This window comes from Notothenia rossii, assembly GCF_949606895.1.
Source record: "Notothenia rossii genome assembly, chromosome: 10".
NCBI classification, from domain to species: Eukaryota; Metazoa; Chordata; class Actinopteri; order Perciformes; family Nototheniidae; genus Notothenia; species Notothenia rossii.
Genome location: NC_136908.1, coordinates 32,539,471 through 32,552,355, shown reverse-complemented (window position 1 = coordinate 32,552,355; position 12,885 = coordinate 32,539,471). Strand labels below are relative to the sequence as shown.

At 43.0% G+C, this 12,885-nt stretch overlaps 1 protein-coding gene and 1 long non-coding RNA gene across 2 annotated transcripts in view; one reads left to right on the top strand and one right to left on the bottom strand.

Moving 5' to 3' along the window:
* Window positions 1-12,885, bottom strand: part of LOC307021463 (cell adhesion molecule CEACAM20-like) — a 41,999-nt gene that overhangs the window by 4,925 nt on the left and 24,189 nt on the right. The gene's annotated exons all lie outside the window — the stretch shown is intronic.
* LOC307021072 lies at window positions 1,380-5,301 on the top strand. The gene is made up of 2 exons (XR_013803077.1): window positions 1,380-3,934; window positions 4,203-5,301. It is a non-coding gene; the product is annotated as an uncharacterized lncRNA (long non-coding RNA).

Here is a 12,885-nt window from a genome sequence, read left to right as displayed (position 1 = left end):
TAGAAATAATGAAGACATGTAATACCAGTTATGGCATTATTTTGAGATTTTGAATACATGTCTATTAAACCCTGATCTTTGACAATGTGTTTCAGTTATTTAGAACGCATAAATCTATTTAAAATATGAATATGAATAAACGTTCCTTGTCTAATTCCTTAAGGTCCTATTAGTGCACAGCTCAGCAACCTGTTCAGCGCCAGAAACACACGTTCACAGACAACTTAATAACTAACATTGTGAAAAGGTCAACGGTCAGACAACAGGAGCAAAGGAGAGGACCCAGTCTTTGATGAGGACAGACAAAGTGTCTTCAAACAGAAAGAGTTACATAGAGGAAACACAAAACAGACTCAGAGCCTCCACATCAGCCTATAGCTTTGCTAAATCATTTAGAGCAGTGGGGTCCAAACTGTTTGCACTGAGGGCCACATACAGAAAAACATACCAAGGTCTGGGCCCCTCACTAGAGGTGAGGTATATTGCTACCTCATAAGTTAAGTTATAAGTTAGCCAAATCTATCAAATGTAGGGAAATGATGCTTGAGACTTGAATATGCTTTAAGAAACAAACATCACAGCTCTCCAGAGGGTTTACTTCATCTTGTTGGCAGCTCATCCTTTAAAACAGGAGCCTCAGATTCCTTATCATAAGGGGGGATATGAAGGGTGTATCTCAGTTGCTCAAGTAAATAAGTTATTGGGCTTTTAGTACGATTTGATTATTTTTCAACTTTAATTGACTGAATGTATTTGAACATTAAAACATGAATACTACTAAGTAATATATGTTTACATATATATTTAAGAAGTACAATATAAGACAAGCAGAACGTTCAGGTGTGGGCCGTATTCCATTATACTAAAGAATTAGCTGAGGGCCGATTCACAATGGCTGACGCTTCTCCGTTTAAATCCAGACATTACGACTCATAGTTAGTCGGGCTGCTACTCAAACATTATGGCGGGGAATAAAATGGTTTGAAGATGAACACACACTGAAACAAGAGAGGAGATAGAGTGGAGGGTTCGAGAGAGATAAAGGCGAGCGGTGACACTAACGAGAGCTGAGGAAGACGAGTGCAGACATGACAGTGACATTCCTCAACCATTCCATTCTCTGAGCCCGGGCCTCACCCCTCACACACACACACACACACACACACACACACACACACACACACACACACACACACACACACACACACAAACACACACACACACTGCTGCCTCTGTGTGTCACTCAATACACCACTCATTTGGTTCAACACCGAATCCACTTTAATAAATGAATGAGTTACAAGATGAACCAATGCCAAATCAATATCAGATATCTGCCCATGTGAGAAAGCTTTACGTTAAGATTCAGATGTCTGATATTGATTCGGCTGTAGTGTGTGTGTAGTGTGCTCTGCATCTTCGCTGGCTGGACATGTGGAGCCTCAAAATGATTCTTCCACATCCCACTAGTAATTATGAGTGAAGGGAGTGGGAGGAGTGAGAGAGTGAGGGAGTGAGAGAGTGTATAAAATATATATAAATATGAATGTGAATATAAATGTACAATAAGGAACAAAAAACAAAATTATACCCACATGAAACTTGAGGATATTGAGAAAGCCATTGATCAAAATCAATTCTGGGATCTGTGGAGCAACTTCAACACAAAACAACCGCAAGCATTACCCATCCAAAACGGTGACATCTGGAGAGAACATTTTGAAAGTTTGTACAAAGACATACCAATAAATCTAATGAATTCAGATCAATGTATTACAAAAGAGAAACTCCAAACATTAGAAGAAACTATTAAAGACAACCAAAACCCCCTTGATTTCCCAATGACTTGGGAAGAGTTGACCACACAGACACAATCTCTCCGGCCAAGGAAAGCTTGTGGCCCAGACAACATTAAAAACGAAATGCTCAGATGCAGCACCCCAGAGATGCAGGGTACAGTATTAAAGCTGTTCAATATCATATTGCAGTCAGGATGTTTTCCTGACATCTGGTGCAAAGGGCTCATTTCCCCCATTCATAAGAGTGGAGACAAATCAGACCCTAATAACTACCGTGGCATCTGTGTCAGCAGCTGTCTGGGGAAATTATTCTGTAGTATTCTAAATAAAAGAATACAAGATTTCCTTAACCGACAATCCATCTTGAGTCAAAATCAAATTGGCTTCCTTCCAAAACACCGCACCACCGACCATGTATATACCCTTCACACTTTAGTTAACAAACATGTACACCAAACAAAACATGGTAAGATATTCACTTGTTTCATTGATTTCAAAAAAGCTTTCGACTCTATTTGGCACGAAGGGCTCTATTATAGACTTCTACATTGTGGTATAGGGGGCAAAATGTACGATCTGGTTAAATCAATGTATTTAGGGAATAAGTGTGCTGTTAAAATTGGAGACAAACAAACTGAATTCTTCACCCAGAGAAGAGGTGTTCGTCAGGGTTGCAATTTAAGTCCCACTTTATTTAATATATATATAAATGAACTTGCTGTTCAGTTGGATGACTGTGCTGCTCCTGGCCTCTCCCTCCTAGATAGAGAGGTGAAGTGTCTGCTTTATGCTGATGACCTTGTTCTGCTGTCTCCTACTGAACAAGGACTACAACAACAGCTGGACATAGTAGACCAGTACTGTAAGAACTGGGCCCTGGCAGTCAATATGAAGAAAACTAATGTCATGGTTTTCCAAAAACGCCCCAGATGTCAGGAGAACAAATACCAGTTTACCATAAATAATCATATCATCGAACATAGTATGAGTTACACCTACCTCGGTTTAACCATAACAGCATCAGGAAGTTTCAACATGGCAGTGAATGCACTCAAAGAAAAAGCCAGAAGAGCTCTAAATGCAATTAAGAGAACATTTTATAATGTCCAAATTCCAATTAAAATCTGGCTCAAAATCTTTGATAGTGTGATCCAGCCCATTGCGCTGTACGGTAGTGAAGTATGGGGTCCACTCAGTCACCAGAGCTATACCCGCTGGGACAAACATCCAACAGAGTCTTTCCATGCAGAATTCTGCAGATACATTTTACGTGTTCAGAGAAAAACACCAACAAATGCATGTAGAGCAGAATTAGGCAGATACCCACTGATCATTAACACTCAAAAGAGAGCACTGACATTCTTTAACCACCTTAGATCCAGCCCCCGAGACACCCTCCACTCCAAAGCCCTCCAAAGCCAAGAGCTAACCCCAGAGAAGAGTCCCCTATGTCAGCTGGTGCTGAGGCTAGCTGCCCCCTCTCAGAGCCACTCTGACCAGTCTCTCAACAACACTGCTCTCCAAACACCAATCACAGTCAAACGCAGTGTTTCCCCTACCATTGTCTTGGCGGGGCGCTGCGCCCTGCCAACGGAGCCCCGCGCCCTGCCTGAAATTCAAGCTGTTTTTATTTTGTTTTTTCTTTAAAAAAAATATATATATAGCACCAAATTTCAACTGAAGTCATCTATCTACGGTCACTTTTCCCATTGAACATGTGCTCTTTTATTAAATAAACTAAACGCCATGTTATTTATCCAATGTGTTCATGTTTCAGTGTACACTGCTTTGCGTATTCACATTCTCCCTCCGCTCTGTTTCTGAAGGGCGGGGCTCACACACACACACACACACACGAATGCACACACTCGCGCTCACAATCAGAGACAAGAGCGGAGGAAAGGAGGAGAACAACAAAGTGTAAAAAAGTCAAACAAATCTGCTTTATTGGCACGAGCTCTGCTGTCTGCCCGTTTGTGTCCCCCCCAAGTTTCAAATTCGTTTATTATTATTTTTTAACCGCAAGCCGTTATCGTCACGGGAGAAGGACACACACAGCCTGCCCAGGTGGACGCGCGCGAACGCGACAACGAACGTAGCGTGCGCATTCTAAAAATAGCTCACAGATGGAGCAGGTAACCCGGTTTTGAACTACAGTATTGAGATGTGAGTTGGTTTATTCAGTAAATTAGCTCAGGATAATTGGATGTTCTGTCTACACCTGTTGATGTGAGGCTAATGCAGGACTTGCTAGCTTGATGCTACCGGCATTTAGCGGCAGTGACTCAACAAATTGCCACTTAAAATGTATCGTCAGCAATGTATGACAAGTAGACTGCTTGTTTAATGTTACACTAACACCAATAGCTCAATATGATCATAACACGATTGCTTTCATATCAGAGATCAGATGAGGTGGAGCTGCCTCCAGCAATAGAGGATGAGGCAGAGAGAAGCAGCAGCAGCACAGGGTTGCAGCAGGTATGTTATATGCTGTAGTCAGGTGATTTAAATGTATCAATGAAAGGAAGAAGTGTAGACAACATGATAAGAAGGGAATACAGTTTAAATTAAAGTAATACAGTATAGTGTAACACTGTACTGTATTACTTTTTAATGTCCAAATACATTTGTTACTGTACGATATCGATAACAATAATTCACAGCTCCTCTCTGCTCCAGAGGATAACAAAAATGTGGGCGCCCCGACATTTGTTTTCGAGCAGCACCCTGCCAAGGCAGTAAACCTAGGGGAAACACTGTTAAACGCATTATAACACAATGTAAAGACAACTATTTACAACATTGGGAAGAAGAAACTAAAAGCCAGAGTAGATTAGAATGTTACCTGGCTCTAAACAGAGAGTATGAGCTGGCAGAGTATCTCTCTACTGTCAGAGATAGAAAGCAGAGACAGATCCTAACCAAGTACAGGCTCAGTGACCACAAACTGGCAATCGAAACAGGAAGACTCAAAAGATCCTGGCAACCAAAAGAGAACAGAACATGTGGTCACTGTACGACAGGTGAGACTGAGACAGAGATGCACTTCCTCCTGAAGTGCCAAACATTCAACGAAGTAAGGAGCATTTATTGGAACAAGTTGAACTCTGTAATCCCAGGTTTCAAGGAGGTTGATGACCTCTCAAGACTGAGAGTACTCCTAGGAGAAGGAGACAAGGCACACCTTGCTGCCCAATATGTATACACATGCCACAACCTGAGGGACAGTGAATGAGACTCACACACACACACACACACACACACACACACACACACACACACACACACACACACACACACACACACACACACACACACACACACACACACACACACACACACACGTGTTGAAATGTAATTGTATCACTGTATATATATATCATCAATAATATGTAAAAATTTGAAATGTCTGTTAATGTTGTTAATTATTTTGTATTGTGATGCTTTGGCAACATTGTTTAATTTAACTTTCATGCCAATAAAGCCCCTTTGAATTGAATTGAATTGAATTGAGTGAGGGAGTGAGAGAGGGAGAGATGGAGTGAGAGAGTGAGGGAGGGAGAGAGGGAGAGATTGAGGAGTGAGAGAGTGAGGGAGTGAGAGAGTGAGGGGAGGGAGTGAGAGAGTGAGGGAATGAGGGGAGTGAGGGAGTGAGGGGAATGAGAGAGTGAGGGAGTGAGAGAGTGAGGGGAGTGAGAGGAGTGAGACAGAGAGGGAGTGAGATGATTGATAGGGTGAGAGAGTGAGGGGAGTGAGGGAATGAGAGAGTGAGGGGAGTGAGAGAGCAAGTCTTGGGGCGACAGAGCCTTCTCCGTTGCTGCACCCACCCTCTGGAACTCACTACCCCAATCCATCAGAGATTCTTCCTCCCTCACAGCATTCAAAACATCACTCAAAACCCACCTGTTCAACACTGCATTCAACCACTGACCACCCCACTCCCCCCGTATTTTTTCTGTTTTGTTTATCTCTTTTTGTATTTCTTTGTCTTTTTTTTTGTTGTGTTTTCTTAAATTCTCTGTCAAAGCGTCTTTGAGCTTCATGAAAAGCGCTATAAAAGTCCCATGTATTATTATTATTATTATTAAGGGGAGTGAGAGAGTGATGAAGTGAGGGAATGAGAGAGTGAGGGGAGTGAGGGGAAGGGGAGTGAGGGAGTGAGAGAGTGATGGGTGAGGGGAATGAGAGAATGAGGGAGTGAGAGAGTGAGAGAGTTAGGGAGTGAGGGAGTTAGGGAGTGAAGGGAGTGAGAGGATTGAGAGGGTGAGGGAGTGAGAGAGTGAGGGGAGTGAGAGTGAGGGGAGTGAGAAAGTGATGAAGTGAGAGAGTGAGGGAGTGAGAGAGTGAGGGGAGTGAGAGAGTGAGGGGTGAGAGAGTGAGGGGAGTGAGAGGAGTGAGGGGAGTGATGGAGTGAGAGAGTGAAAGAGTGAGGGAGTGAGAGAGTGGGGGAGTGAGGGAGTGAGGCAGTGAGGGAGGGAGTGAGAGAGTGAGGGAGTTAGAGAGTAAGGGAGAGAGAGAGTGAGGGGAATGAGAGAGTGAGAGAGTGAGGGGAGCGAGGGAGTGAGGGAGTGAGAAAGTGAGGGAGTGAGGGGAGAGAGTGAGAGAGTGAGATAGTGAGGGGGAGTGAGGGGGTGAGGGAGTGAGAGAGTGAGGGAGTGAGGGAGGGGAGCGGAGCGATTCCTGGCTGACAGCTTGTTTTTCTGAACACAGCGATGGATGAAGGACTTGTGATCAGATGGATGAAATGTTTGTGCAGAAGGATCTGCAGATTTTAAAATGAGGTCCAGGACTTCTTCAAACAATATTAAAAACAGGAAATGCCCCCTCATATCAAAACATATAACCGTTTCCCAGCAGTTACAACATATTCACTAGTTTCCGACGATTATTTAAAAAAAGCTGTTTTATTCAAAACATCCAAAGAATAAATATGTTGTGGTTATTGTTATAATAAATAAATAAAGGGTAGTGTCAGTGTTTTATGAAAATTACAGTTGGATTGTTATTTTTACTGTACAACTATCATTTTCCCAACTTTAATAGTACCACATAACTACAGAAATGAGTTTAAAAATCACACAGAAACCATGAGTTGTTCGTTAACGTACACTGATGACCTTTTTCTCTTGATATTCATGCATTGATTGCATATCTACAAAGCACTTTCCTCATAACATGATGACGACGCAGGACAAGAGAATAAACACTGGAAACACAAGACCAGGACCTCCCAGCATGCACTGGGACAGGTCACAGGTCATAGACCAGAAGTCCGTGGATGACCAGAGAAACACCAACCAGGAACTCCTTGACACAGCCCCCCTCTCTCACAGTTAGCATGTCACATGATGACTGTTAGCATGTTGCAAGCTAACAGCTGCATCAGAAGTGGGACTGACAGCTCCAGAAGCTTCCGGTTCAAAGTGGTTCAAAGTGGTTTGAAAGTGCGGAAATGTTTATTACTCCTGCAGAGGGACAAAATCATCAGGTCACTAACTGGAAGCTCAGTGAGGAAACATCAGGCCGCCATCAGATCATAACTGTTGGCATTTGATAGCATCAAAGTTGCAGCACACACACTTCCTGTCTGAGGAAGAGGTGGTTTTTTTGCGGCTGTGACTGACAGCAGAGTGAAGGAATGCAGCACGCCTGTAATCTCAAAACACCGAAACTCCCTCCCTCCCTCCCTCCCACACACACACGCACACACACACACACACACACACACACACACACACACACACACACACACACACACACACACACACACACTTAATCCTGCATAACAAGGGTATGTTTAAGAGAGTGTTTGGATATTTAGCAATTTGTTTTAAACTAAACTTCAGTCATAGTTGCTAAATTTGTCTTTAGTATCTTATTATCTTTTTCTGTGTAAGCGTTAAAGCTGTAAGGCTCTTTTTGCTTCCACATGTCAGTGTGTGTTCTGCTGCGTGTGTGTGTGAAGTAGAATCCGCCCAGTGTCTCCAGAGTTAGTGTGTCCTCCAGAGATGAAGGAGCAAAAGAAGGAGGAATGAGACCTCTCTGCTGCAGGCTACATTAGCTGCTGTTAGCATCACACGCTCATCTTCATTCATTGGCTAATGAAGGCGGCACGTTTTGACAAAGGAGAACATTTATGGAATTAAAAAAAGACAATATCTGCTGCATGGACCTTTTTGACCAATCTTTAATGGCTCTTTTATTATTAAGTATTAAAGGTTGTGTACGAACCGCAGGTAGGCTACTGATCCTTTAATCCTCTCCTGTTCTCTGTGTGTGTGTGTGTGTGTGTGTGTGTGTGTGTGTGTGTGTGTGTGTGTGTGTGTGTGTGTGTGTGGCCTAGCATTACTATCATTGTGGGGACCTACATCTGTTTACACAGTCACGTGTGGGGACTCGCCTCCCTTATGGGGACATAATGGAGGTCCCCATGAGGGGAATTATTAATGTTAGGGTGAAGACTTGGTTAGGGTAAGGGTAAGGCAGGGGTGCCCACTGATTCCCAGTTGATCGCGAGATGTGTCTAAAAATAGAACAACAATATTCTGTTTTATCGTTAATGTCCTATAACATAATCTTCCTGTGTCAGAATAATGCACTTGAACGCATCAAAGCTCTGTGATTGGCGTGACCCCATGTGTCGGGGCGTGGCTGGTTGGCAGCACTAGTTTGCTGACATTGTCCGTAGCAACAGGAGTGACAGTCTGCACACACACAAGACCGCAATTATGGCAGAAGCAAAAAAGCCCAAAATATATAATTTTCACTCCGAGTGGGAGGATGATTATTGTTGTATCTATTCCAATTCAAAGTCCATCTGTCTCATCTGTAATGCGAGCGTGGCTTTATCGAAGAAGGGTAATTTAGGAGCGGCATTTCAAAACAGTGCACAAACGCTACGAGACGGAATTCCCTCCTAATTCTGCCCTACGCTCCCAAAAGGTGAGGGGCCTGAAAGGACAGCTAAAGGCAAAGCAGTCAATTTTCACCAGGCCCAACAACAAGAGCAAGGTTGCTACCATAGCATCTTATCGTGTCAGTCACGTTTTTGCGAAACACATGAAGTCTTTCAAAGACGGTGAAGTTGTGAAAGAAGCATTCCTGGAGGCTGCCGGCGCGCTTTTTGGGGACAGTAAAAATAACAGTAGCATTTCAACAGGTTTTCTGATATAATAAAAACTCAAGTTAGATACCGTTATTAATCAGCTGTAAGCTTTAGTTTGTTTGAACTTATTCATTATAATTATTGTACAAAATGGTATAAGAATGCAAACTTAAATTGATTATAGTCTATTATCAATTCAGGTTAAGAAACTAGTGTTGCTTGCATCCTATTTTAAAGGCATTTCTTTTTATACTCTTTATACTCTACTACAGTGGTCACCAACCTTTTTAAGCCCAAGATCACGGACCTCGGCCTAGGTGAAAGGCGAGATCTACCTATTGCAGAATTGAGTGAAAAAGACGGCCCAGACAATGCTTCCAATTTGAGGCCTTTTATATAAGCTAATTGCATCTGAATTACTGTTACAATGAAGGCTCCATAATCAGCTCAAGGTATATAGGCAGGGGTAAAATGCTATTTTTTATGAGTGGGGGGCAGACCTCACCTCCTCTAGGGGGGTACTCACCTCCTCTAGGGGGGTCCGGGGGGATGCTCCCCCGGGAAGATTTTTTTGTAAATATTGAAGTTGAAAGCATCAATCTGGTGCACTTTGAGAGCAACATGAAGAGATCTATGGATACATCTCACAACACCCAGATGAAACAGAACTGTAAACAGATTTTCTTTTTCTTTATGGATATTTTACAAATCACTCCCCTTTCAAACTGTAATCTTGTTTTACTGCCATATAGTAGGCTATTTCATACCTGTTTTTCATTTATTCTCTTATTGTTTGTATAACTATAATGATCGAAGGTGTGCCGCGGAAATAATCTTTTGAATAATTTGTGACAAAACCGTTCTAAACACTCAGAGAGTCCTTTAGCTCACCTGAGCCCCTCAGTCTGACAGGGGAGGACTCTCCTCCAGCTCGTTGTGGAGACAGCTCCTTATTTCCGTTAGTGCAGCTAGCTAACCAGATGCTAACATCACGGTCCCCGCTAGCACCGGTCCCTCTCTCCCCTTCTCTCCCCCTCTCTCCCTAAATGCGCTATTGCCACACACACACAGAGCCGAGCTTGAATGACACAAGCACACGTGTATTTCCATGCAACTCTCTGATTGGTCTGGTGACTTGCCTCTGTTGCATTCACTGAACACGGGAAATTGCAGTCCTGCCGTCCTCTCTTGTGTTATGACTCATGATGAGGTTCACGTAAAGCACGGTTAATGTATTATATTATTGAGGTGTCTCAAATATATGTCAATCAAGTGGCACCTGCTAACGGGGTGGTGGATGATAGGTTTACATCTAAAAATGTATTTTTCAAACATTATTATTTTAATTTAATTTTCTTTCTTTTGTTACTTTTTTTTTTTTAACGGTCCGCGATCTACCCGCACCACAATCACGATCGACCGGTCGATCGCGATCGACTGGTTGGCGACCACTGCTCTACTAAAATGCAACAAAAAAAGTGTTTGATTCTATTAATTTTGTCTTTTTGATTGCACTTTGGCAGCAGATTCCTGTGTAGCTTCATATCTAAATTGTCTTAAGCCTAATTTATACTTTTGTAGCAACACTATTTTTATATAATGGCAAAGAAAGGGTTCAGTCTTTTCTTTTTTTCCTGTGTCATATGTGGCAGCACTTTTCAATGTTTCTTGAAAACATTACCCACTGTAGTATATGACGTGTGAATAAACTCCAACTCTGTATCAACAACACTTTTGTGTAACTTCAGTTAAATACTTGTATGTGTGTAGATTAGAAAGAGGTAAGATAAAGGATCTGCAGTATTTTATGAATTATTCACCGTACAAAGGTGAGTTTTATACAAGTACAAGTGTGTATTTACCTGGTAGTAGGCTGTCAGTAATGGCTACACCTCTCTATTTGCACTGGTAGATTTCGGCAGACTGGCAACTTTAAAAGTAGCTCTCGGTTCAAAAAAGGTTGGGCACCCCTGGGGTTAGGCATGTGTTGGTTATGGTTAAGGTCAGGATAATTCTCCAGGATATGCATGTAAGTCAATGTAATGTCCCCTGAAGCGATGTATACAGTATGTGTGTGTGTGTGTGTGTGTGTGTGTGTGTGTGTGTGTGTGTGTGTGTGTGTGTGTGTGTGTGTGTGTGTGTGGCCCAATCCCAAACCTCGCCCTACACCCTACCCCTACACATTACCCCTCCGTTGACACGGAGGGTCCGCCATATTAAGTGCTGTTCCAAACCAATGAGTGTGGAGCGGTGTGGAGGGGGAGTGGGCTATCAAGACCACAAATTGCGATTCTGCATCGGTGCTGACTTGAGACCGGTCTCTACCTGACCGGTCTCAACGCTGTGTGTACACGTCCGTCAGGAAACAAGCTGTTTACAAGTAGTTCCAGCAAACATCCACTGATAAACTGCGATGTTAGCAACCTCATGATAGCCTCATATGTTTTAACTTAGGATCATACCTGTGTTTATTCTAGAAAAAGGTAAATGTGTGTATTTTATTATAAAGCTCATTGAGCTGCGAGTGTATCTCCACGGAGTTCTCCGTCACGGAGGGGGAGTGTCTAGGGGTAGGGTGTAGGGCGTGGTTTGGGATTGGGCCTTTGTGTGTGTGACGCTGGCTGCACCTGCCTTAATGCAGGCTCTGATTATCACAGAAGGAGATCTTTATTTTGATTTACTACATCCTTTTCCCAGGATCCCCCACTCAACAGCTCTGTGTGGCTGTGTGTGTGTGTGTGTGTGTGTGTGTGTGTGTGTGTGTGTGTGTGTGTGTGTGTGTGTGTGTGTGTGTGTGTGTGTGTGTGTGTGTGTGTGTGTGTGTGTGTGTGTGTGTGTGTGTGTGTGTGTGTGTGTGTATGTGTGTGTGTGTGTGTGAGAAACCTGCTGTCTTGAGGATGGTTCTACAACATGAAAAAAGAGTTCTGCTCCGCTGCTCAGGTTCTGGAGATGTCTACAGGGTATATTTGAGGTCCTGCCTGACTTATGTTTCGATTTCTCTGATTCAGCGTGCTCTATCAGGGAGAACAGGGTGTGCCCCCCCGAGGTGTACCTGTGTACCTGTGTGTGTGTGTGTGTGTGTGTGTGTGTGTGTGTGTGTGTGTGTGTGTGTGTGTGTGTGTGTGTGTGTGTGTGTGTGTGTGTGTGTGTGTGTGTGTGTGTGTGTGTGTGTGTGTGTGTGTGTGTGTGTGTGTGTGTGTGTGTGTGTGTGTGTGTGTGGTGTTGGTCATTGTTCATGGTCAGCTCTTCAGTGGTAAGTCACCAACGCGTGCGATGGTAAGAATGGAGCACTTGGAGCCTCAATGGAAATATCTTCCCCTTTGGCAAGAGCTCTGTAAAAAGAGGCGAGAAGGGAAGGTGTAGGACGCGATCGACTGGTTGGAGATTCCCAGTCGATCGCGAGATGTGTCTAAAAATAGAACAACAATATTCTGTTTTATCGTTAATGTCCTATAACATAATCTTCCTGTGCCAGAATAATGCACTTGAACGCATCAAAGCTTTGTGATTGGCGTGACCCCATGTGTCGGGGCGTGGCTGATGGGCAGCGGGCACTAGTTAGCTGACGTTGTCTGTCGGAGTGACAGTCCACACACACACAAGACCGCAATTATGGCGTAAGCAAAAAAGCCCAAAATATATCATTTTCACTCCGAGTGGGAGGATGATTATTTTTTTGTTTATTCCAATTCAAAGTCCATCTGTCTCATCTGCAATGCGAGCGTGGCTTTATCGAAGAAGGGTAATACAGGCCCATTCCCAAACATCCACTGATAAATTGCGATGTTAACAACCTCATGATAACCTCATATGTTTTTAACTTAGGATCACACCTGTGTTTAGTCTAGAAAAAGGTAAATGTGTGCATTTTATTATAAAGTTGTGTATATTTAAAAAACTAAGAAGCTTATAAACATCAGGTTTAAAACTAAAAGAGCTTTGAAACACAATGAAAGATGTTTGGAGTTTTATTTGAGT